General features: G+C 55.6%; 1 long non-coding RNA gene across 2 annotated transcripts; it reads right to left on the bottom strand.

Annotated features, from left to right (window-relative positions):
- Nucleotides 1-2,951: 2,951 nt before the first annotated feature.
- On the bottom strand, nt 2,952-13,485 carry LOC311608012. 2 transcript variants are annotated; one of them, XR_014782821.1, is made up of 4 exons: nt 13,209-13,485; nt 11,131-11,425; nt 10,394-10,575; nt 2,952-3,081 (listed from the first exon to the last, which is right to left on the bottom strand). It is a non-coding gene; the product is annotated as an uncharacterized lncRNA (long non-coding RNA). The 2 variants fall into 2 exon arrangements; XR_014782822.1 differs by having other exon boundaries at nt 10,394-11,425.
- Between the last annotated feature and the right edge of the window lie 8,655 nt (nt 13,486-22,140).

Below are 22,140 nucleotides of genomic sequence, written 5' to 3' on the forward strand. Positions count from 1 at the left end.
CCATCATCCATCTATCCATCCATCATCCATCTATCCATCCATCATCCATCTATCCATCATCCATCTATCCATCAATCATCCATCATCCATCTATCCATCCATCATCCATCTATCCATCCATCATCCATCTATCCATCCATCATCCATCCATCATCCATCATCCATCCATCCATCCATCTATCCATCTATCATCCATCCATCCATCATCCATCATCCATCTATCCATCCATCATCCATCTATCCACCCATCATCCATCATCCATCTATCCATCATCCATCTATCCATCCATCATCCATCTATCCATCCATCATCCATCTATCCATCCATCATCCATCTATCCATCCATCATCCATCTATCCATCTATCATCATCTATCCATCCATCATCCATCCATCCATCCATCATCCATCTATCCATCCATCATCCATCTATCCATTCATCATCCATCTATCCATCTATCATCCATCCATCCATCATCCATCTATCCATCCATCATCCATCCATCCTTCTATCATCCATCATCCATCAATCCACCCATTATCCATCCATCATCCATAATCCATCCATCTACCCATTATCCATCCATCCATCCATCCATCATCCATCCATCCATCCATCCATCATCCATCCATTCATCCATCATCCATCCATCATCCATCTATCCATCCATCCATCATCCATCCATCCATCCATCATCCATCTATCCATCTATCATCCATCCATCCATCATCCATCTATCCATCTATCATCATCTATCCATCCATCATCCATCCATCCATCATCCATCTATCCATCCATCATCCATCCATCATCCATCCATCCATCCATCCATCCACCATCCATCCATCATCCATCATCCATCCATCCATCATCCATCCATCCATCATCCATCTATCCATCCATCATCCATCTATCCATCCATCATCCATCTATCCATCCATCATCCATCCATCCATCATCCATCTATCCATCCATCATCCATCCATCCATCCATCCATCATCCATCCATCCATCCATCCATCCATCATCCATCCATCCATCATCCATCCATCCATCCATCCATCCACCTATCATCCATCATCCATCATCTGCCCATCCATCATCCATCCATGCATCATCCATCCATGCATCATCCATCCATCCATCCATCCATCTATCTCTTTAAATATATTGAAGAAGGGCTAGGTAGGTGGCTCAGTCAATAAAATACTTGCCATGTGTGCATTTGGACCTGAATTGGATCCCCAGAACCTAGATGATAGAAACTGGTTATGTTGGTGCACACTTGTAATTCCAAGGATGTGTGAGTGGGAACAGTGGATGCCTGGGGCTTGCTGGCTACCCAGTGTAGCCTAGTCAGCAAGTTCCAGGCTCCATCACCAAAAAACAAAACACCTGTCCTGAACCTAAAGACCAAACCCAAAACAAAATGAAACAGTGAACAGCATCTCGATGAACAACACCTGAGCCTGATCTCTGGCCTCCACATGCACACCCATCCACAGCAGCACAGACACACACACACATTTACACAGAATAAGAATGTCTTGATGTCTGTGATTGAGTAATTCCCCACAGTCCATCAGCAGGTGTTAGTGTCCTCTCACAGAATTCCAGGACAACAGAAAATCCTTTTGATATAATTTAACTAAAAAACAAAACAAAACAACAACAACAACAACAACAACAACAACAACAAGATATTCCAAAACAAAAACCAAACAAAAAGTGTTATTTATGTGAAAATACACTGTGGGTACAAGTTTGAGGGTGTGATCCAGCCTCATCACACCCTTACAGATGCAGGGACAGGCATGCTGCAGAGCAGCTTGGAAACCATTGCTTCCTTTACTTGTTATCTGACTCAACATCTCAGTCTTGGCTTCTTCCTACTTTTGTTTGGCAGGCTCCACAGCTGTGCCGTCTCTGGAATGAATTTCCTGTTTTAAGGGCTGCTTATTGCGACCAAGGACACCCTAGAAAAACGATGTTTCCCTTCTGCAAAGCTATTCAGAATTCTTTTTGTGGAACTTTAACCTTTGACACATAACACGTGTGTGTACTCATGGTCACAGCATGCTGTTAAAATGCACGTATACAGATCTAGTGAGAGGGCCCCACGAGCCTGACGTCCTGAGTGTGATGCCTACGACCCGACCCCTATGGCGGGAGGAGGGAACTCTAGGCCTCACCTGCTTATTCACTCCTGGAGCTGAGGATCTTGCCTGGTCTCTGGGAGCCACCATGGGATTGGAACACAGCTTGCAGTGCCCTGCCTTGGCGTCCAGGCCGGGAAGTCAAGGGGCTCCTGGCTCTCTAGTGGTAACGAAAGGTGTTGGGTCAGGTGGTTATAGCAAAGTGCCTGGCCTGGGGATACGTATTTTCTTCTCTCTCTCTCTCTCTCTCTCTCTCTCTCTCTCTCTCTCTCTCTCTCTCTCTCTCTTTCTCAAGACCAGGTTTCTGAATCCCTGTATCCTCTGGCTGTTCTGGAACTTACTCTTGTAGCCCAGGCTGGCCTTGAACCTGGAGATCCTCCTGTCTTTGCCTCCTGAGTGCTTGGATTAAAGGTGTGCACCACATCGTCCTGCTGATCTCAGTGTATTTTTATATGACTTTTCTTTCGGGGTCTTTGCACATACACATTTCTTCCTATGATGTCATCAGTTGGAGTGGATCAGTACCTACCCTAAGGACCTCATCTGAAGAGTTCATTCTTTGAGGATTTCATACACGTACACAATGTATTTGACCCCTTTTAACTCATCCCAGTCCCTGCTCCCCTTTGGGTCTCCCTCATGACTTCATGCATCTTCTTGTTACCCACGGAACCTGGTACTATACTTGGACACACAGTACTCCATCCGCTGGTGCATGGGCGGCCAGCCAGGTCCATGCTCTAAGGAAAACTGACCCCCACCCACGCCTCCCCACCCCCACCCCCGCTGTAACAGCCTTATTGCTAAACGCTCCTTAGCTATCGGTGGGGCTTTGCACGCCTCTAAGCATCCATGCTGAGGTGTGGACTGGCTTGATCTTGTCCCAGCAGCCCCAGCTGCTCGGAGTTCACGAGTGCCACCATCCTCTCATGTTAAGAAGACATTGTTTTATAGAATGTGAGGGCTTGTCATATGTGTGCTTTTTTTTTCTTCCATTTTTGAGACAGTAGGCCAGGCTATCTTCCAACTTGCTCTGTAGCTGAGGATTCATGATCCTCCTGCCTCTACCTCCCAAGTGCTTGGTCTGCAGGCGTGTGCTGCCATATTTGGTTGTGGTACTAGGGATTGAACCTGGGTTTTTAAATGCATGTTAAATGCTTTACCAATTGAGCGGCACCCCCAACCTTACATCCTGGGACGTCACAAGGCCACCTCCAGTCAGTCCCTATTAAAGCAGAGGGGAGTACAGTGTGGTGGTGGTGGGGCACAGTGTGATGGTGGGGGGCACGGTGTGTTGGTGGTGGGCATGGTGTGGTGGGGGCATGGTGTGGTGGTGGGGGGCATTGTGTGGTGGGGGGGGCATGGTGTGGTGGTGGGGGCATGGTGTGGAGGGGGGCATGGTGTGGTGGTGGTGGGCATGGTGTGGTGGTGGGCATGGTGTGGTGGTGGGCATGGTGTGGTGGTGGTGGGCATGGTGTGGTGGTGGGCATGGTGTGGTGGTGGTGGGCATGGTGTGGTGGTGGGGGGCATGGTGTGGTGGTGGTGGGCATGGTGTGGTGGGGGGCATGGTGTGGTGGGGGGCATGGTGTGGTGGTGGTGGGCATGGTGTGGTGGTGGGCATGGTGTGGTGGTGGTGGGCATGGTGTGGTGGTGGGCATGGTGTGGTAGTGGTGGGCATGGTGTGGTGGGGGGCATGGTGTGGTAGTGGTGGGCATGGTGTGGTGGTGGGCATGGTGTGGTAGTGGTGGGCATGGTGTGGTGGGGGGCATGGTGTGGTGGTGGGCATGGTGTGGTGGTGGGCATGGTGTGGTGGTGGTGGGCATGGTGTGGTGGTGGGCATGGTGTGGTAGTGGTGGGCATGGTGTGGTGGGGGCATGGTGTGGTGGTGGTGGGCATGGTGTGGTGGTGGGCATGGTGTGGTGGTGGTGGGCATGGTGTGGTGGGGGGCATGGTGTGGTGGGGGGCATGGTGTGGTGGTGGGCATGGTGTGGTGGTGGGGGGCATGGTGTGGTGGGGGGCATGGTGTGGTGGTGGTGGGCATGGTGTGGTGGTGGGGGGCATGGTGTGGTGGGGGGCATGGTGTGGTGGTGGGGGGCATGGTGTGGTGGTGGGGGGCATGGTGTGGTGGTGGGGGCATGGTGTGGTGGTGGTGGGCATGGTGTGGTGGGGGCATGGTGTGGTGGGGGGCATGGTGTGGTGGTGGGGGGCATGGTGTGGTGGTGGGGGGCATGGTGTTGGTGGTAGGCATGGTGTGGTGGGGGGCATGGTGTGGTGGTGGGGGGCATGGTGTGGTGGTGGGGGGCATGGTGTGGTGGTGGTGGGCATGGTGTGGTGGGGGGCATGGTGTGGTGGTAGTAGGCATGGTGTGGTGGTGGGCATGGTGTGGTGGTGGTGGGCATGGTGTGGTGGGGGCATGGTGTGGTGGGGGGCATGGTGTGGTGGTGGGCATGGTGTGGTGGTGGGGGGCATGGTGTGGTGGTGGGGGCATGGTGTGGTGGTGGTGGGCATGGTGTGGTGGGGGCATGGTGTGGTGGGGGGCATGGTGTGGTGGGGGGCATGGTGTGGTGGGGGGCATGGTGTGGTGGTGGGCATGGTGTGGTGGTGGGGGGCATGGTGTGGTGGTGGTGGGCATGGTGTGGTGGGGGGCATGGTGTGGTGGTGGTGGGCATGGTGTGGTGGTGGGGGGCATGGTGTGGTGGGGGGCATGGTGTGGTGGTGGGGGGCATGGTGTGGTGGTGGGGGGCATGGTGTGGTGGTGGGGGCATGGTGTGGTGGTGGTGGGCATGGTGTGGTGGGGGCATGGTGTGGTGGTGGGGGGCATGGTGTGGTGGTGGGGGGCATGGTGTGGTGGTGGTAGGCATGGTGTGGTGGGGGGCATGGTGTGGTGGTGGGGGGCATGGTGTGGTGGTGGTGGGCATGGTGTGGTGGTGGGGGGCATGGTGTGGTGGTGGGGGCATGGTGTGGTGGTGGTGGGCATGGTGTGGTGGGGGCATGGTGTGGTGGGGGGCATGGTGTGGTGGTGGGGGGCATGGTGTGGTGGTGGGGGGCATGGTGTGGTGGTGGTAGGCATGGTGTGGTGGGGGGCATGGTGTGGTGGTAGTGGGCATGGTGTGGTGATGGGCATGGTGTGGTGGTGGTGGGCATGGTGTGGTGGGGGGCATGGTGTGGTGGTGGGCATGGTGTGGTGGTGGGGGGCATGGTGTGGTGGGGGGCATGGTGTGGTGGTGGTGGGCATGGTGTGGTGGTGGGGGGCATGGTGTGGTGGGGGGCATGGTGTGGTGGTGGGGGGCATGGTGTGGTGGTGGGGGGCATGGTGTGGTGGTGGGGGCATGGTGTGGTGGTGGTGGGCATGGTGTGGTGGGGGCATGGTGTGGTGGGGGGCATGGTGTGGTGGTGGGGGGCATGGTGTGGTGGTGGGGGGCATGGTGTGGTGGTGGTAGGCATGGTGTGGTGGGGGGCATGGTGTGGTGGTGGGGGGCATGGTGTGGTGGTGGGGGGCATGGTGTGGTGGTGGTGGGCATGGTGTGGTGGGGGGCATGGTGTTGTGGTGGTGGGCATGGTGTGGTGGTGGTGGGCATGGTGTGGTGGTGGGGGGCATGGTGTGGTGGTGGGGGGCATGGTGTGGTGGTGGGCATGGTGTGGTGGTGGGGGGCATGGTGTGGTGGGGGGCATGGTGTGGTGGTGGGGGGCATGGTGTGGTGGGGGGCATGGTGTGGTGGGGGGCATGGTGTGGTGGTGGTGGGCATGGTGTGGTGGTGGGCATGGTGTGGTGGTGGTGGGCATGGTGTGGTGGGGGGCATGGTGTGGTGGGGGGGCATGGTGTGGTGGGGGGCATGGTGTGGTGGTGGGGGGCATGGTGTGGTGGGGGGCATGGTGTGGTGGTGGTGGGCATGGTGTGGTGGTGGGGGGCATGGTGTGGTGGTGGGGGGCATGGTGTGGTGGGGGGCATGGTGTGGTGGGGGCATGGTGTGGTGGGGGGCATGGTGTGGTGGTGGGCATGGTGTGGTGGTGGGGGGCATGGTGTGGTGGGGGCATGGTGTGGTGGTGGGCATGGTGTGGTGGTGGGCATGGTGTGGTGGTGGTGGGCATGGTGTGGTGGTGGTGGGGGCATGGTGTGGTGGGGGGCATGGTGTGGTGGTGGTGGGCATGGTGTGGTGGTGGGGGGCATGGTGTGGTGGTGGTGGGCATGGTGTGGTGGTGGTGGGCATGGTGTGGTGGTGGGGGGCATGGTGTGGTGGTGGGCATGGTGTGGTGGTGGTGGGCATGGTGTGGTGGTGGGCATGGTGTGGTGGTGGTGGGCATGGTGTGGTGGGGGGCATGGTGTGGTGGTGGTGGCCATGGTGTGGTGGTGGTGGGCATGGTGTGGTGGTGGTGGGCATGGTGTGGTGGTGGGGGGCATGGTGTGGTGGTGGTGGGCATGGTGTGGTGGTGGGGGGCATGGTGTGGTGGTGGGCATGGTGTGGTGGTGGTGGGCATGGTGTGGTGGTGGGGGGCATGGTGTGGTGGTGGTGGGCATGGTGTGGTGGTGGGGGCATGGTGTGGTGGTGGTGGGCATGGTGTGGTGGTGGGGGGCATGGTGTGGTGGTGGGCATGGTGTGGTGGTGGGCATGGTGTGGTGGTGGTGGGCATGGTGTGGTGGTGGTGGGCATGGTGTGGTGGGGGGCATGGTGTGGTGGTGGTGGGCATGGTGTGGTGGTGGGCATGGTGTGGTGGTGGTGGGCATGGTGTGGTGGTGGTGGGCATGGTGTGGTGGTGGTGGGCATGGTGTGGTGGGGGGCATGGTGTGGTGGTGGTGGGCATGGTGTGGTGGTGGTGGGCATGGTGTGGTGGTGGGCATGGTGTGGTGGTGGGCATGGTGTGGTGGTGGTGGGCATGGTGTGGTGGGGGGCATGGTGTGGTGGTGGTGGGCATGGTTTGGTGGTGGTGGGCATGGTGTGGTGGTGGGGGGCATGGTCGGGTGGTGGTGGGCATGGTGTGGTGGTGGGCATGGTGTGGTGGTGGGCATGGTGTGGTGGTGGTGGGCATGGTGTGGTGGGGGGCATGGTGTGGTGGTGGTGGGCATGGTGTGGTGGTGGGGGGCATGGTGTGGTGGTGGGGGGCATGGTGTGGTGGTGGTGGGCATGGTGTGGTGGTGGGCATGGTGTGGTGGTGGGGGGCATGGTGTGGTGGTGGGGGGCATGGTGTGGTGGTGGGCATGGTGTGGTGGTGGGGGGCATGGTGTGGTGGGGGGCATGGTGTGGTGGTGGTGGGCATGGTGTGGTGGGGGGCATGGTGTGGTGGTGGGGGGCATGGTGTGGTGGGGGGCATGGTGTGGTGGTGGTGGGCATGGTGTGGTGGTGGGTATGGTGTGGTGGTGGGGGGCATGGTGTGGTGGGGGGCATGGTGTGGTGGTGGGGGGCATGGTGTGGTGGGGGGCATGGTGTGGTGGGGGGCATGGTGTGGTGGTGGTGGGCATGGTGTGGTGGTGGGCATGGTGTGGTGGGGGGCACGGTGTGGTGGTGGGCATGGTGTGGTGGTGGGGGGCATGGTGTGGTGGGGGCCATGGTGTGGTGGTGGTGGGCATGTTGTGGTGGTGGGGGGCATGGTGTGGTGGGGGGCATGGTGTGGTGGGGGGCATGGTGTGGTGGTGGGGGGCATGGTGTGGTGGGGGGCATGGTGTGGTGGTGGGGGGCATGGTGTGGTGTGGGGGGGCATGGTGTGGTGGTGGGGGCATGGTGTGGTGGTGGTGGGCATGGTGTGGTGGTGGGCATGGTGTGGTGGTGGGGGGCATGGTGTGGTGGGGGGCATGGTGTGGTGGTGGTGGGCATGGTGTGGTGGGGGGCATGGTGTGGTGGTGGTGGGCATGGTGTGGTGGTGGTGGGCATGGTGTGGTGGTGGGGGGCATGGTCTGGTGGTGGTGGGCATGGTGTGGTGGTGGGCATGGTGTGGTGGTGGGCATGGTGTGGTGGTGGTGGGCATGGTGTGGTGGGGGGCATGGTGTGGTGGTGGTGGGCATGGTGTGGTGGTGGGGGGCATGGTGTGGTGGTGGGGGGCATGGTGTGGTGGTGGTGGGCATGGTGTGGTGGTGGGCATGGTGTGGTGGTGGGGGGCATGGTGTGGTGGTGGGGGGCATGGTGTGGTGGTGGGCATGGTGTGGTGGTGGGGGGCATGGTGTGGTGGGGGGCATGGTGTGGTGGTGGTGGGCATGGTGTGGTGGGGGGCATGGTGTGGTGGTGGGGGGCATGGTGTGGTGGGGGGCATGGTGTGGTGGTGGTGGGCATGGTGTGGTGGTGGGTATGGTGTGGTGGTGGGGGGCATGGTGTGGTGGGGGGCATGGTGTGGTGGTGGGGGCATGGTGTGGTGGGGGGCATGGTGTGGTGGGGGGCATGGTGTGGTGGTGGTGGGCATGGTGTGGTGGTGGGCATGGTGTGGTGGGGGGCACGGTGTGGTGGTGGGCATGGTGTGGTGGTGGGGGGCATGGTGTGGTGGGGGCCATGGTGTGGTGGTGGTGGGCATGTTGTGGTGGTGGGGGGCATGGTGTGGTGGGGGGCATGGTGTGGTGGGGGGCATGGTGTGGTGGTGGGGGGCATGGTGTGGTGGGGGGCATGGTGTGGTGGTGGGGGGCATGGTGTGGTGTGGGGGGGCATGGTGTGGTGGTGGGGGCATGGTGTGGTGGTGGTGGGCATGGTGTGGTGGTGGGCATGGTGTGGTGGTGGGGGGCATGGTGTGGTGGGGGGCATGGTGTGGTGGTGGTGGGCATGGTGTCATGGTGGGGGGCATGGTGTGGTGGGGGGCATGGTGTGGTGGGGGGCATGGTGTGGTGGGGGGCATGGTGTGGTGGTGGGGGGCATGGTGTGGTGGGGGGCATGGTGTGGTGGTGGGGGGCATGGTGTGGTGGGGGGGGCATGGTGTGGTGGTGGGGGCATGGTGTGGTGGTGGTGGGCATGGTGTGGTGGGGGCATGGTGTGGTGGGGGGCATGGTGTGGTGGGGGGGCATGGTGTGGTGGTGGGGGGCATGGTGTGGTGGTGGTGGGCATGGTGTGGTGGTGGGGGGCATGGTGTGGTGGTGGGGGGCATGGTGTGGTGGTGGTGGGCATGGTGTGGTGGGGGCATGGTGTGGTGGGGGGCATGGTGTGGTGGGGGGGCATGGTGTGGTGGTGGGGGGCATGGTGTGGTGGTGGTGGGCATGGTGTGGTGGTGGGGGGCATGGTGTGGTGGTGGGGGGCATGGTGTGGTGGTGGTGGGCATGGTGTGGTGGGGGGCATGGTGTGGTGGTGGCGGGCATGGTGTGGTGGTGGGGGGCATGGTGTGGTGGTGGGGGCATGGTGTGGTGGTGGGGGGCATGGTGTGGTGGTGGGGGCATGGTGTCGTGGTGGGGGGCATGGTGTGGTGGTGGCGGGCATGGTGTGGTGGTGGGGGGCATGGTGTGGTGATGGGGGGCATGGTGTGGTGGGGGGCATGGTGTGCTGGTGGGGGGCATGGTGTGGTGGTGGGGGGCATGGTGTGGTGGTGGTGGGCATGGTGTGGTGGTGGGGGGCATGGTGTGGTGGGGGCATGGTGTGGTGGTGGGGGGCATGGTGTGGTGGTGGTGGGCATGGTGTGGTGGTGGGGGCATGGTGTGATGGTGGGGGCATGGTGTGGTGGTGGTGGGCATGGTGTGGTGGTGGGGGCATGGTGTGATGGTGGGGGCATGGTGTGGTGGTGGTGGGCATGGTGTGGTGGTGGGGGGCATGGTGTGGTGGGGGCATGGTGTGGTGGGGGGCATGGTGTGGTGGTGAGGGCATGGTGTGGTGATGGGGGGCATGGTGTGGTGGTGGTGGGCATGGTGTGGTGGTGGGGGGCATGGTGTGGTGGGGGCATGGTGTGGTGGTGGGGGGCATGGTGTGGTGGTGGTGGGCATGGTGTGGTGGTGGGGGCATGGTGTGATGGTGGGGGCATGGTGTGGTGGTGGTGGGCATGGTGTGGTGGTGGGGGCATGGTGTGATGGTGGGGGCATGGTGTGGTGGTGGTGGGCATGGTGTGGTGGTGGGGGGCATGGTGTGGTGGGGGCATGGTGTGGTGGGGGGCATGGTGTGGTGGTGAGGGCATGGTGTGGTGGTGGGGGGCATGGTGTGGTGGTGGTGGGCATGGTGTGGTGGTGGGCATGGTGTGGTGGTGGGGGCATGGTGTGGTGGTGGGGGCACGATGTGGTGGTGGGGAGCAGGGTGTGGTGGCGGGGGTGCTTTGTTCCTTATGGTCCCCCCAGAACTCCACTGACCCCCTCCAAGTTGACCAGAAGTGGCTCCCTGCACTTCAAAGTGCCCTTCCCGTCGCTCTGGCATTTCACTCTGCAAGCAGTGACAATTCTGAGGGTCACATCAGCTCACAGCCCCCTTTCTCATCCAGAACAAACAGTGCTGGGCCGGCTCTTCATCACCCTCTGTGACGCCTGGATGGGATCTGATAAAGAGACCTTTATGGCATTAATTACAACCCAGGCTCCTTGCTGCGTTTTATATGTGAGTCTTGTGTGCTCTGTTTAATGTCAAGGAGAAAGCTCATAACACACCAACATTTATAAGGACCCATTAATCTTCAAAGCTTTGCAGTGACTGCCGCAGCCTCAATGGCCCTCTTGTGCAGCCATAATGAGGCCCTTCGGTTTCGTGTTCTTCCCCCTTCTGCTTCTACTTCTTTGTAGATGAATTAAAAAAAAAACATACCTAGAAAAATGTGTTATGATCTGTAGGAGCCCCTTGTTTCATGCCTGGGGCTGCTGGCTCCCCTCAAAGCTCTATGCCTGGCAGTGGGGAGGCTCAGAGCCACATGCGATACCCCACGCCTTTGACTCAAGCCGAGCAAGCTGCTTCCCATTAACCACACACTTCTGTTGGCGCGCACCTCTCCCAAAGTAGGCAAAGGGGTTTCTGTGTGCAGAGCTGGGGCCGGAAGGAGCGGGCATCCTCTGGGGAGCCATCGCCAGTTGACTGCTGTCTGCAGGCTGCTGGACCCTACCTGCGTTCACCACTGGAAGGAGCATGACAGGCTCCTAGCCCCTTTCCCCTGGAAATCCCAGCTCTGATGTTTCATGCCGCCTGTGTCAGGCTTCGCTTAGCAACTCCTGGACCCCATTTCAGAAAGCACAAGCCCCACACAGCACATGTGTTCGCAAATTAATAGCAGGCAGAACTATGTTCTGGGGAAAGCATGGGGTCACTCAGTGTCCTTGTAGGTGTGTAGCCGCTCTCTCCACTGTGGAACGTTCCAGTTGCTTTTGGGCTCTTGCTAAATTTGTTTCTACGTAAAGGATCTGAAAAGGACAATGAAATAGTTTTAGTTTAATTTTAAATTAATTAAATCTGGTGGACTTCGATCTAAAGTCAGGGAAGAAGTTAGGAATAAAAGCTTCAGATACAGAGAAATGTAGTGTATGTGTGTGCATGCACACGCACACGCACACACACACACACACACACACACACACACACACACACCTTGGAAATTCAAGTTGTTGAATGGCGGTTACCAGAGGCTAGGTGAGGATTGAAGGAGGAGTGTGAACAACTGTGACGTTAAAGCTGGAGGGGAGCGGAAATCTCTGGTGTACTGTGAAGGGTGTCCGGGTAACAGTAAAACACCAACGTGCATTTCAGAAGCCAGGAGAGCGAGCCTCAGGCATTTGCACCGTGGAGAACGGAGGGGAAGCAGCTGCTTACTGAGGCTCGATGTGACACAGGCTCATTTTAAACTGATACATAAACGTGTACTAACTGCCCACGCCGAAAGGTACCATGTGATCTTGGGAATTAAATTTCACTGGGATGAGAAAGCTCCCTGCACACTCCAATCTTCTGTTGATTTCTCCTTCCTATACCATCCCCAGCCTGAGTCACAGTGACCAGCAGCAAGTGGTGCTGTGGAAGGGACAACCTGGTCAGGCGTGGAGGCTCAGCCCATGGAGGCTCAGTCCACTAATCCCAGCACTTGGAGAGCAGGGCCAGGAAGGTCATCATGCATTTGAGGCCAGTGTGGTCTACATAGTGACTTTCAGGCTGTCTAGAGCTACATAGTGCGACCCTGTCTATGAATGAATAAATATGTATATTCATATACACACAAAAGTAAATAGGCAAACACTCAGTAGTTCAATAGCTTTCTGGGCCCAGGATTGGGACAAGATGCCGTTAAGGACTTCAGTTGTAGGAGACGAGTGGTGTGTGTGTGTGTGTGTGTGTGTGTGTGTGTGTGTGTGTGTGTGTACGTCTATTGACTGTGCCTGCTACGGAGCACCACCACAGTGGGTCAATCTCAGGTTATCGTTTGATTGTCATTATGAAGTTTCAAATTAAAGTAATTGCTTGGGATACTGTCATTAAGGTCACCTGGCCAAGGGTTATAGGTCTAATATCTAGGTAAGAGGATGCCTCCACCCTTCTGGAAATGGCCAGTGGCGGTGCTTGGAAGTGTACCGTGTCCATTCTTTCTAAAACAATGAGCTCCTTTGTTTTCTATAGCACCAAACTATGACATGATTTTAATGTGGTCTATGTGCATGCATACAGATGTTTATAAACACACACACACATATTCCTACACTATATGTATATAAAATGCTCCAACTCTATTGTAAGCTACCAAGGATTCACCCCACATCACTGACTTCACCTCCAAAAAGTGGCGGTGATGGGTGCGGGTCAAGGGTCTCAAGTCAGGCAGCAGGTATTTGCTCACAGCCTTCAGGGCCACGTCCTAGATGCCACAAGGCTCTGCTCACGTGGCGTCTTGGCCACCCTGGCTTGGATTGAGTGCCAGGCCTTTATTTACTGCTTGCAGCTGGACAGCCTCTGCTTCCTGTGGTCTGCAGGAGGCTGTCTTGTTTTGAGGCAGGGGCTCACATATCCCAGGCCTGTACGGCATCTGTCGTGTAGTTGAGGGTGGCCTCAAACCTTGGGTGCTCAGGCTTGGGAAGTGTGCACAACCTGCCACACTAACTTTAGGCGGTGCTCGGCCTGGAACCGGAGGCCTCGTCCACTCGAAGGGCGAGCCCCACCCACGGAGATACATGTCCAGCCCCTTCAGGAACTTCATCTTACCCAAGGTCTGTCTTCAGGTTGAAAGCACGCATCCGCCATTCCCACAGTTTCAATCCTCTTCCTGCGTTTTCCTTAGCTTTCCTGGGCCTCTGGACCCATTCTTCCTCAAACCGCCCACGTTACCTCTTTTAAGTGCTTATCTTTTCAGGAAGTCTTCCTAGCGCCCGGCAGGGTGTGGCTTCCTCTGCCCATCCTCCCAGCGGTCCAACAACCCATCCAGGTCTGTCATAATACCATCACAGGGACAACTGCTCTGACCTGACTGATGCAGCCAGAAACTGTCACAGCCTCTCTCAATGTGTACCCAGCTTCGCTCTGAACTCAGTGACACGCTCCTCCCCACTCTGCTTCCAGGCAGGAAGGGCGGCCGCCCGCCATACTTTTTTTTTTTTTTTGGTCCAGCTGCAAGGGTTAGGAATCTGCTCAAGCTTTTAATTAACCTTTATGACACGCATGCGAGTTAGAGAGAAAATTAACGGAGGGAAAAATGACAAAGCTGTGCAAAGCGGCCGGGCGGCTCGCCCCTGCCAGCTTTACCTCGCTCCCCTTGTAATTAGATCACACGTGATGCATCCGCCCACCAGGGAACTCCGGCGCTGGGTGCAGTACTCAGGTCTTCCCCGGCACAGGGCAGATGTTGGGTGAGGCCTGCTACCACACAAACATCTTTTTGGCAGTTTCCAGTCAGTCACGAGAACCCACCAGCTTGTGCAAGGATGGATGCCTGCATGAGGTGCTTGGTCCTGCCAACTTTCTGAGCAGGAGCTGGGCTTCTTGAACATTTGATCTGCCTTCCCTGATTGACAGGAGCTTTGGTTCTTGTGTTTCAGGATTGGAATTTGAACACAGAGCTCCCCTGTGCTGTATTTGGACCCAAATGAGTCTGAGAACCGAAAGGGTTTTGACATCAACACAGGTCTGTTTTTACATTGGCAGCCATGGCTTTTTTCTCAAATATACAAGGGACAGAGTTAAAATCACAGTGTGCACTGTTTCTCTTTACAGATGTTTTAGGGTTACTAGCGCAGGGGCCTGGCCTTTGCTTTAATAGCTCCTAGCCTCAGAACTTTGACTGCAGTCCAGAGGGCAGCTGGACCCTGCATAGGAGTGATGGGGACAGCTCACGGTGGCAGCAGATTTCTTTCGGGCACCTCTAATTTGCAGATGTTGGCAGCTAACAGCGAAGGCAGAGCTTAGCTCCAAATGCCAAGCCACAAAAACATACCGTCTCTCCCATCGGATTCCTGGAAGTTAGTCAGTGCTGCAGTGACGTGATTCACAGTGACAAATACGGCCTGCTCTCCTTGGCAGCGGGCAGGTGCCCACGCAGCAGAGACTGTGGCTGTTCATCAGCTCCGTTGCTCCACAGAGGGGGGAGAAGATTCTATTGGCACCTGTCAGGGCCCCGCGGAGATCATCTGTCACGCTCAGGTGGCAGTGTATTTTTAAAAAGTCCAATTCTGTAGAACACACCCCCAGACTACCACCGAGCACTTGCATAGGTTTCTAATTGTTTAAAAAAGATTTATTTTTTTACCACATACTTATGAAAAATTTGCCAGCATGCACATAAGTACACCTCATGTGTGCCAGGTGCCTGTGGGCGTCAGGAAAGGGCATCGGGTCCTGGAACTGGAGTTAAGTGGTGGTTTTGAGGCACCATGTGGGTGCTGGGAATTGAACCCAGGTACTCCACAAGAACAACCAGTGCTCCGATGCCGAGCCATCTCTCCTGCCCTGACTTGCACAGGTTTATAGGGTCTGAGTCAGGACTTCTTAGTCAGCCTGTGCCATGTACGCTTTGGGCAGCTGAAAGAAGCCTCCAGACACCTCCCCAGGGCACGACGGGAAGGGCATGAGACCAATGACATCAGGTCCCCAAGGAAGCCATTTTTGTTAAACTGCAGCTACGGAGATCTACACTATGCTAACCCATGACATCTTCATTAGTGCTCTGTCTGGGGTCCGCAGTAACTTCTAAGTAGACTCACATGCCAGCATGATGTATGTCACCCCAAGAGTGGCTGTGCAGCACACGCATACACACGCACATGACTGACATTCTGTTCTCTTACTTGTGGGGAGGAGATTCTAAGCACAGTGGAAATAGAAGAGTTTCTCTCACATCCAATGTTGGGGGTCTGGGTAAGAATGGCAGCAGTGGATGGGACTATTTGGGAAGGATTAGGAGGTGTGGCCTTGCTGGAGGAGGTGTGTAAACTGGGCGTGAGCTTCTGGCTTAAAAAACCTATGCCTTTGCAGGTCAATCTCCCTCCCTCCCTCTCTTTCTCTCTCTCTCCCTCCCTCCCTCTCTCTCTCCCTTCCCCTCCCTTTCCTCCCTCTCCCCCTCTCCCCTACCCCCCCACCTTTTGTTTGTTGTCTCCATACCTGAGAACTCAGCTGCTGCTCCAGCCCCAGACCTCGCCTGTCTGCCTTGCTCCCCACTATGATGGCCTAACTCTCTGAAACTGTAAGCAACCCCCAATAAACTCTTTCTTCTATAAGTTGCCTTTCTCACAATTATCTCTTCACAGCAATAGAGAATTAACAAAGGAGCCGGGCGTGGTGGTGCATTTGTGGAGGCAGAGGCAGGTGGATCTCTGTGAACTCGAGGCCAGCCTGGTTTACAAAAAAACGAGTAGGAGTCCAGGACAGCCAGGGCTTACACAGAGAAACCCTGTCTCAAGAACAAATGGCGGGGGGTGAGGGGGTAGGTAGCAAAGACAAGGGGACCTCTGGCTTCTCACTCAGAGTAGGGCCTTGTGCTGGGCCCCCATGTGGCAGCTCTGCCTTAGAAGTTCATATACAGGGTCTGCTTGGTCCTAGGGTGGTGATGACTCACCAGTCTCAGGCATCTCAGAGTCCTGTGTTCCCTTCCCTAGGGTCTCCTGGTAGAACTGGCTCTCGTGATGACTCTTGGAACTTCCAACCTATGGTCAGTCAAACCGTATGGAGAGTTTCGGTTCTTTTCATGTGAGGAGCTTGTAGCCATGTAATGGGCCCCTTCTATTCTCCATCTGTCATGTTCCATAAAGCGAGGCACCACAAAAGAGCTGGTGGTTTTCATGATCTTAGCAAGGGAGCTGACGGCCCTTGTGTTTATCATGAGAAGGCTCAAAGCAGCAGGAAGCTGTTCTTTCACAGAGAACGGAAAGCCCGACTCCTCTCACAGACCCCTAAAAACCTCGGGAGCCCAGGCTGTGGCAGCTTCAGGTTGGAGTCAAGTGAATGAGGCCCTGGGACAGGAGTGGGGTGGGGTGGGGCAACACAGACTTGCTCTAGTCCTCCAGAGTAAAAGCTGAAGCCCCCCACGCCCTTCCTGGCCTGCTCCAGTTTCTCACAGCAGTGCCCTCGCCAAGGTTCCTGTGTTGCACACTTGACCTTGATCATGGTGGTGTGAGGGACAGTGGAGCCTTACGACATTGTGGAAGGCTGCCAGCCACTGGGGCATCAGCCTCGGCAAGGGCTGAGAGGTAATTCTCAGTGTAATTCATATATTTAACCGCTTTACAGCCTGATTGAAGCCCCCTCCCTTCTCTCTTACCAGTCCCACCCTCACAGCCCCCCCCATCCCCTCCTCACCTTCTCATCAGGGAGGCAGAGTCCCACCCATCCCCCCTCACACACCGTGGGTACCAACCCACCCTGGCATCTCACATCTCAGCAGGACTAAGCACACCCTCTTCCCACTGAGGCCGGATAAGGCAGCCCAATTGGCGGGGAGAGATCCATCTGGTGATGGTGTTATCTTTTAGGTCCCCCAGGGGTGAAAGTCCCAGTAAGACTAGGTCCTTTCTACTCCATGGCCTCCTGCCTCACCATGGTACTGCTTCCTCTCATTTGCAGCCCCGTTGTATGACACAAAAAGGGACATGAGACCCCCCACCCCCATGTCCCTCAGTACCCCAAAGTGTGAGCAAAATAAACCTCTTTTCTTTATAATGTGCCCAGCTCGATGTATTTCACTATAGCAACAAAACCAGACTGATGGCGTCTATGAAAGTAGTGGCTTTCCATGTCTTTCTATTCGGGTTTTAAATAATTTAATGTAATTTGAACCCAGCCCTTCTGTTATGGTTGCACTGAGCAGCTGGCACAGCACACGGCAGGGCAGGGACATCCCTGCCGAGCACCCTGCTTCACAGCTTTGCTCCAGACCAGTAGTTACACGAATTTCTGCAACAATACAGCAAACAAGAATCCTCCTTCAAGTGGATGCTGTTTCTGTCCTGTGTGTGTGTGTGTTTGCACATCTATGTGCACATGTGGGGGACAGAAAATGATGCTGGGTGTCTTGCTGTCCACTCTTTTTGTAAGCTGAGGCAGGGTTTCTCTCCGAACCCAGAGCTGCCCGACTCTAGGTCATCTGGTAGGGAGTCAGGCACACTTCCCACCTTCCGAGTGCCTCTGAAAGCCTGAGCTGAATGCCTCTGTGCTTCCCCTGGTGAGTCAGTTCCTCAGACCTCGGTGCCTTTTTTTTTTTTTTTGCCAATTTCATGGAAAAAGAAGCAAATAATATTCTCAAAACAGAGCCGCGTTCTAAGCAATGACAAAGAGCAGCCAAGTATAGCTGAATCTCAATGTCTTCTGGGATTACCTTGGAAACATGACCTTCAGGCTCAAAATAGCAAGCGTGAGTTACACTCACTCTAGAGTACTTAACTGAGGCATGAAAACTGGCTGGGCTTTCTCCTCAGACACCCAGAGGCTGCAGTTGTGCAGAGACTGAGGGGGGTTAGGCCCTCATTTTGAAGCATCCCTACTTAATGATGCTTCCACTGTGCTCACCACAGGGGAGCAGGGGCTCGCCAGTGTCTGGCCTCTCCAGGGCCACTATTTTTCTAGTTCATCAATTATTTCTTCTTCCTATTGTCCTATTTCTTAATTTTTTATTTCATTTTTTGGTGATTTGTATGTCTGTGTGTGGGTATGCGCACATGAGTGTGGATGCCCACAGAGACCAGAAGAGGGCGCTGGATCCTTTGGCACTAGAATCACACGGGTCATTGTCCCCTGCCTGATGTACATGCTGGGATCTGAATTGGGGTCCCCTGGAAGAGCAGGAGGTGCCCTTAACCACTGCACCATCTCACCAGCCCGCAAATATCTGTTGCTTATGGCACTCATGGCAAAGAATGCTGGGTGGCGGTTGCTTATTTGCATCTCAGCAAATCGTGGCAGGCATGGGAAGGAGCGAAGAGGCTGTGGAGACTGTAGGTAGTTCTGTAGGCTCCTGACGGGGCACTTCTAGAAGAGGTGGCACAGTGGGCCTGGAATTTGCTGCAGGCATCATTTATTGAAAGGAAACATGATGTTAGTTCCCTGGGGCTGCCTAGGCCTCTCTGCAGGGGTTGGACTTGACAGGTCCGCATGGCTGCCTTCGTGACTGCTGATCTCCATAGGCAGGGCTATTAGAATGATAGGCTTGTCTTAGAAGCCTGATTATCATCTTATTGCTGTGTTGGTCCAGACAAGAATCTCAAATACTATGAGCTCTTGCTGACAGCTGGGGAAAACGAGGAAGTGTGCATCCCTGCCCATGGGCAGGCACGTAGGTCACATGATGCAAGGCAGCTGATGTCCACTCCCAGCTGTTTTCCTGGAGCAATGCACAGAGTCACATGGGAGCCCTGGGTGTCACCTGCTTCTCCCTGTGCCTTGGGGGTCATTTCTGAATCCCTGGATGGTTTTCCCACGGAGGAGTTGCTGTATTTGAATCACAACTGTGGTGCAGACGGACTCTAACCTAACAGCAGGTGGTCCCAGCTGCCCTGGGAAGGCCTGCAGGTGTGTTTCTGTTGCCTCACTGGAGACTGGGTGCCTCATTTAGCTACTAACTCTGGAGGATGGAAGCCCAGAGGAGGCAACATCTGCAGAGGACCTCATGCTACGTTGTAACACAGCAGGAAGGTGGAAGGTAACAGGGAGTCCACACTGGGTCCGAGGTTGCTTTGCATTGACGGGCAATAGAGATACCTTGTTTCAAACAACGATAAAACCCAATAAAGATGAAAAGTTTCCATATGAGTTTTTGGAAGAGTGAAGCAATGAGCCACATTCAAACTCTCACACAAGCAGCAGGAACTTTCCGGTCTGGGGACTGCCTTGAAGGCCTGTTATTTCCATTCCCTGGGAGAGGGCAGCTCTGATGTCTGCCCCTGGAGTTGCATCATCTTTCTGATAGTGTGAGGACATATTGGGCCAGTCAGCACATCGCTGGGTCAGTTAACCTGATAGGGCAGAGCCCACCAGAGGCTGGGGTTTCTTTTTCTCAAAACATCCCCTGCCACTCCCAGTGGCTTGGAGGCTCCTGGAAGGGGGAGGCAGCAGAGAGGAGCCACGGTGGGATTTGTTGAGATGTCAACAAATGCCCTGTGGGTGGCGCAGGACATCGAACCCTTTGGGTTACCTGGCCATAGCCACCAGCACAGCCTGGGGTGGGGTGGCGTGGGGAAATGTTTTCCCCAGCTTCCTGGGGACCAAACACACTCAGAGCCTCAGAGCTTCCTTCCCTTTCACTTATGACACTTCCTGTGATCAGGGCACCCAAGATCCAGGGACATGGACAGAGGCACCCTTCCGTGCCCTGGGGCAGGCCTGCATGCCCTTCCCCGCGTATGATCTTTGTCAGTGTGGCTCCCTGTATCAAGGCAGGCATACATCTTACAGTCATGTCCTGTGTGTGCTTGTCCTTCCAAGGGTCACTTTGTTTCTCTGCTTGATGTTTTGATGTGTTAAGGACCCCACTAGGAGGCTCACACGTGCTAGGAACGCACATGCCTCTGAGCCCCAGCCCCAGCCACCTGGCTATGACGGACAGGAAGGATACAAACTCAACCTTAGATGCCCATTTCTTCTTTCATTGTCTTCTGTCTTCCCTACAAAGATGAGCTGGTTTGCTGGGCTGGTGAGGCCTATGAAGACTTTATGTTTTCTTCTCAGCGGTCATTGCTAAGGGTGAGGGCAGCAGGCTACTTCTAGCTGGAGCAGGGCAGTGTGTGGGACACGCGGGAAGGGACCAGCTGGCTGGATGCAGGGGCTGGCCAGGGGGTTATCTGAGGTAGCTGTTCCCAAGGATGAGTAGATGGAGGCGGGGGAGGTGGGGTAAGGGAACGGCCTTGGCAGACACCAACTTTGTAGGGAAAGGTGACTACACAATGCTAGCGCCTTCACTTACTTCAAGGGCTGATACGTTTGTTCACTGTGGCGAGATGTGGACTCGGCTTCTCTGCAGACGTGGATGGAAAGGTAAGGCTCTGCTGTCAACCACACAGAGAGCCTGTCCACCTTCCTGCTCTGCTTTGGTCAGCTTCCAGTTTGTCAGCAGCTGAGACTCTCTGTCACTAAGGCATTCAAAGCGGTGGCAATGTCCTGGGGGAGGCAGCTATGTCCCCATGGTCTCCATGACCTCCAGAGCAGCCGTTTTTAACCTGTGGGTCAAACAAACATTTCACAGGGGTCACATACCAGATATCCTGCAAAGCAGCTGCTTACGTATGTTATGATTCGGTAGCAGAGTGACAGCTATGAAGTAGCACGGAAGTAATTTTATGGCCGGGGCTCACTACAACACGAGGAGCTACATTAAAGGGTCTCAGCATTAGGAAGGTGGAGAACCAGCGCTCTGATCATTCTAAACAGTTCCACGCCCTGGTGACTAAGCACTCAAATATGGGAGCCAATGGAGGCTGTTCTTACTTAAACCACCGCATTAGCTATTAAAGCTTCTCCCTTCCTCCAGTACAAAAGGAATTCCTTTGCCAGGGACCAAAAGGAAATAACCATTTGTTCCTTTACATTGTGGCTGCTTCATGGCACCTGCTAGTGTCTAGCACTCTCCGTAACTTGGGGTGAGGGACAGCCCTCGACGGTTACCAGGCTGCGCCTAATTATGGCTTCTGACTAGTCAAAGTGTGGCTTTGGTTTAAGGTCGGCCCCTTGGAAGTGAACTTGCATATTGGAAGCAGGAAGGGTGCTCTGGCTCTGAGGTGGTCTCCACCTGCAGAGGGGAGGTGGGTGGGAGGTCACATTCTCTTCTGTCCTGCTGCATTGAATGGTGGAGGGGATGAGGGGGGGTCAGGGGAGGGGTCTGTTTGGGGGTGTGACCACTCTGGTGAACTCTCATACCTACTCTAACGTTCTTACCCTGAGCCTTTTCTGAGGCTTTATTGAAAAGGTGGCCCTTTCACCTGAGATCCTTTGAAGCCACCTCCATGTATGTGTGTGTATGTGTGCACATGTATATGTGGTGTGTGTGTGCGCGCTTGCGCGCGTGCGTGTGTGTGTGTATGTGTGTGTGTGTTGTGTGTGTGTGCGCGTGTGTATGTGTGCTGAGACGCCTCCACCTCCCTCATGCTTTGCCGATTTGGTTTGTTTTTGAAACGGAGTCTCATGCTCTCAGGTTGATCGTGAACTCCCTGTGCAGCCAAGGATGCCTTTGGGTTTCTGCCTCTTTTGCCTCTGCCCCTCAAGGGCTGGGGTCACAGGCACAGGCTACCGTGATGTCAGGTCTGTGTGGTGCTGGAACCCATGGGGCAAGCCATCTACCCACTAAACTCCATTCCTGAGCTTCCCTGCCTACCTTGTTTCCGGGTTGGGGTTGCTATGGCAACAGTCCAGATTCTGCTGGACTCCCCTGTCTCCCCAAGGGCATCTGAGTCTGACCATGAGCTGTGAAGACATTCATCATAAGGGCTTACCCGTGTTTTTGCAGGCCAGCAAGACTGGGCTGCAGAGCTGGGTACAAACTGTGGCAGAGCAGGCCTGACTGGGCTGGCTAAAACTCCTCTGCTGTTGCACAAACACAGTAAGAGCTGCTTCAGCATGTAAATTGCCTTACCACCAAGAGAAAGTATGACAACAGCGTTTCTAAATGCTGGCTCTTCTTAGATGCCCACACATGCTGGAGAGAATTAGACCCTCACATCAGTTC

This window comes from Acomys minous, assembly GCF_964271855.1.
Source record: "Acomys minous genome assembly, chromosome: 11".
Lineage (NCBI taxonomy): Eukaryota > Metazoa > Chordata > Mammalia > Rodentia > Muridae > Acomys > Acomys minous.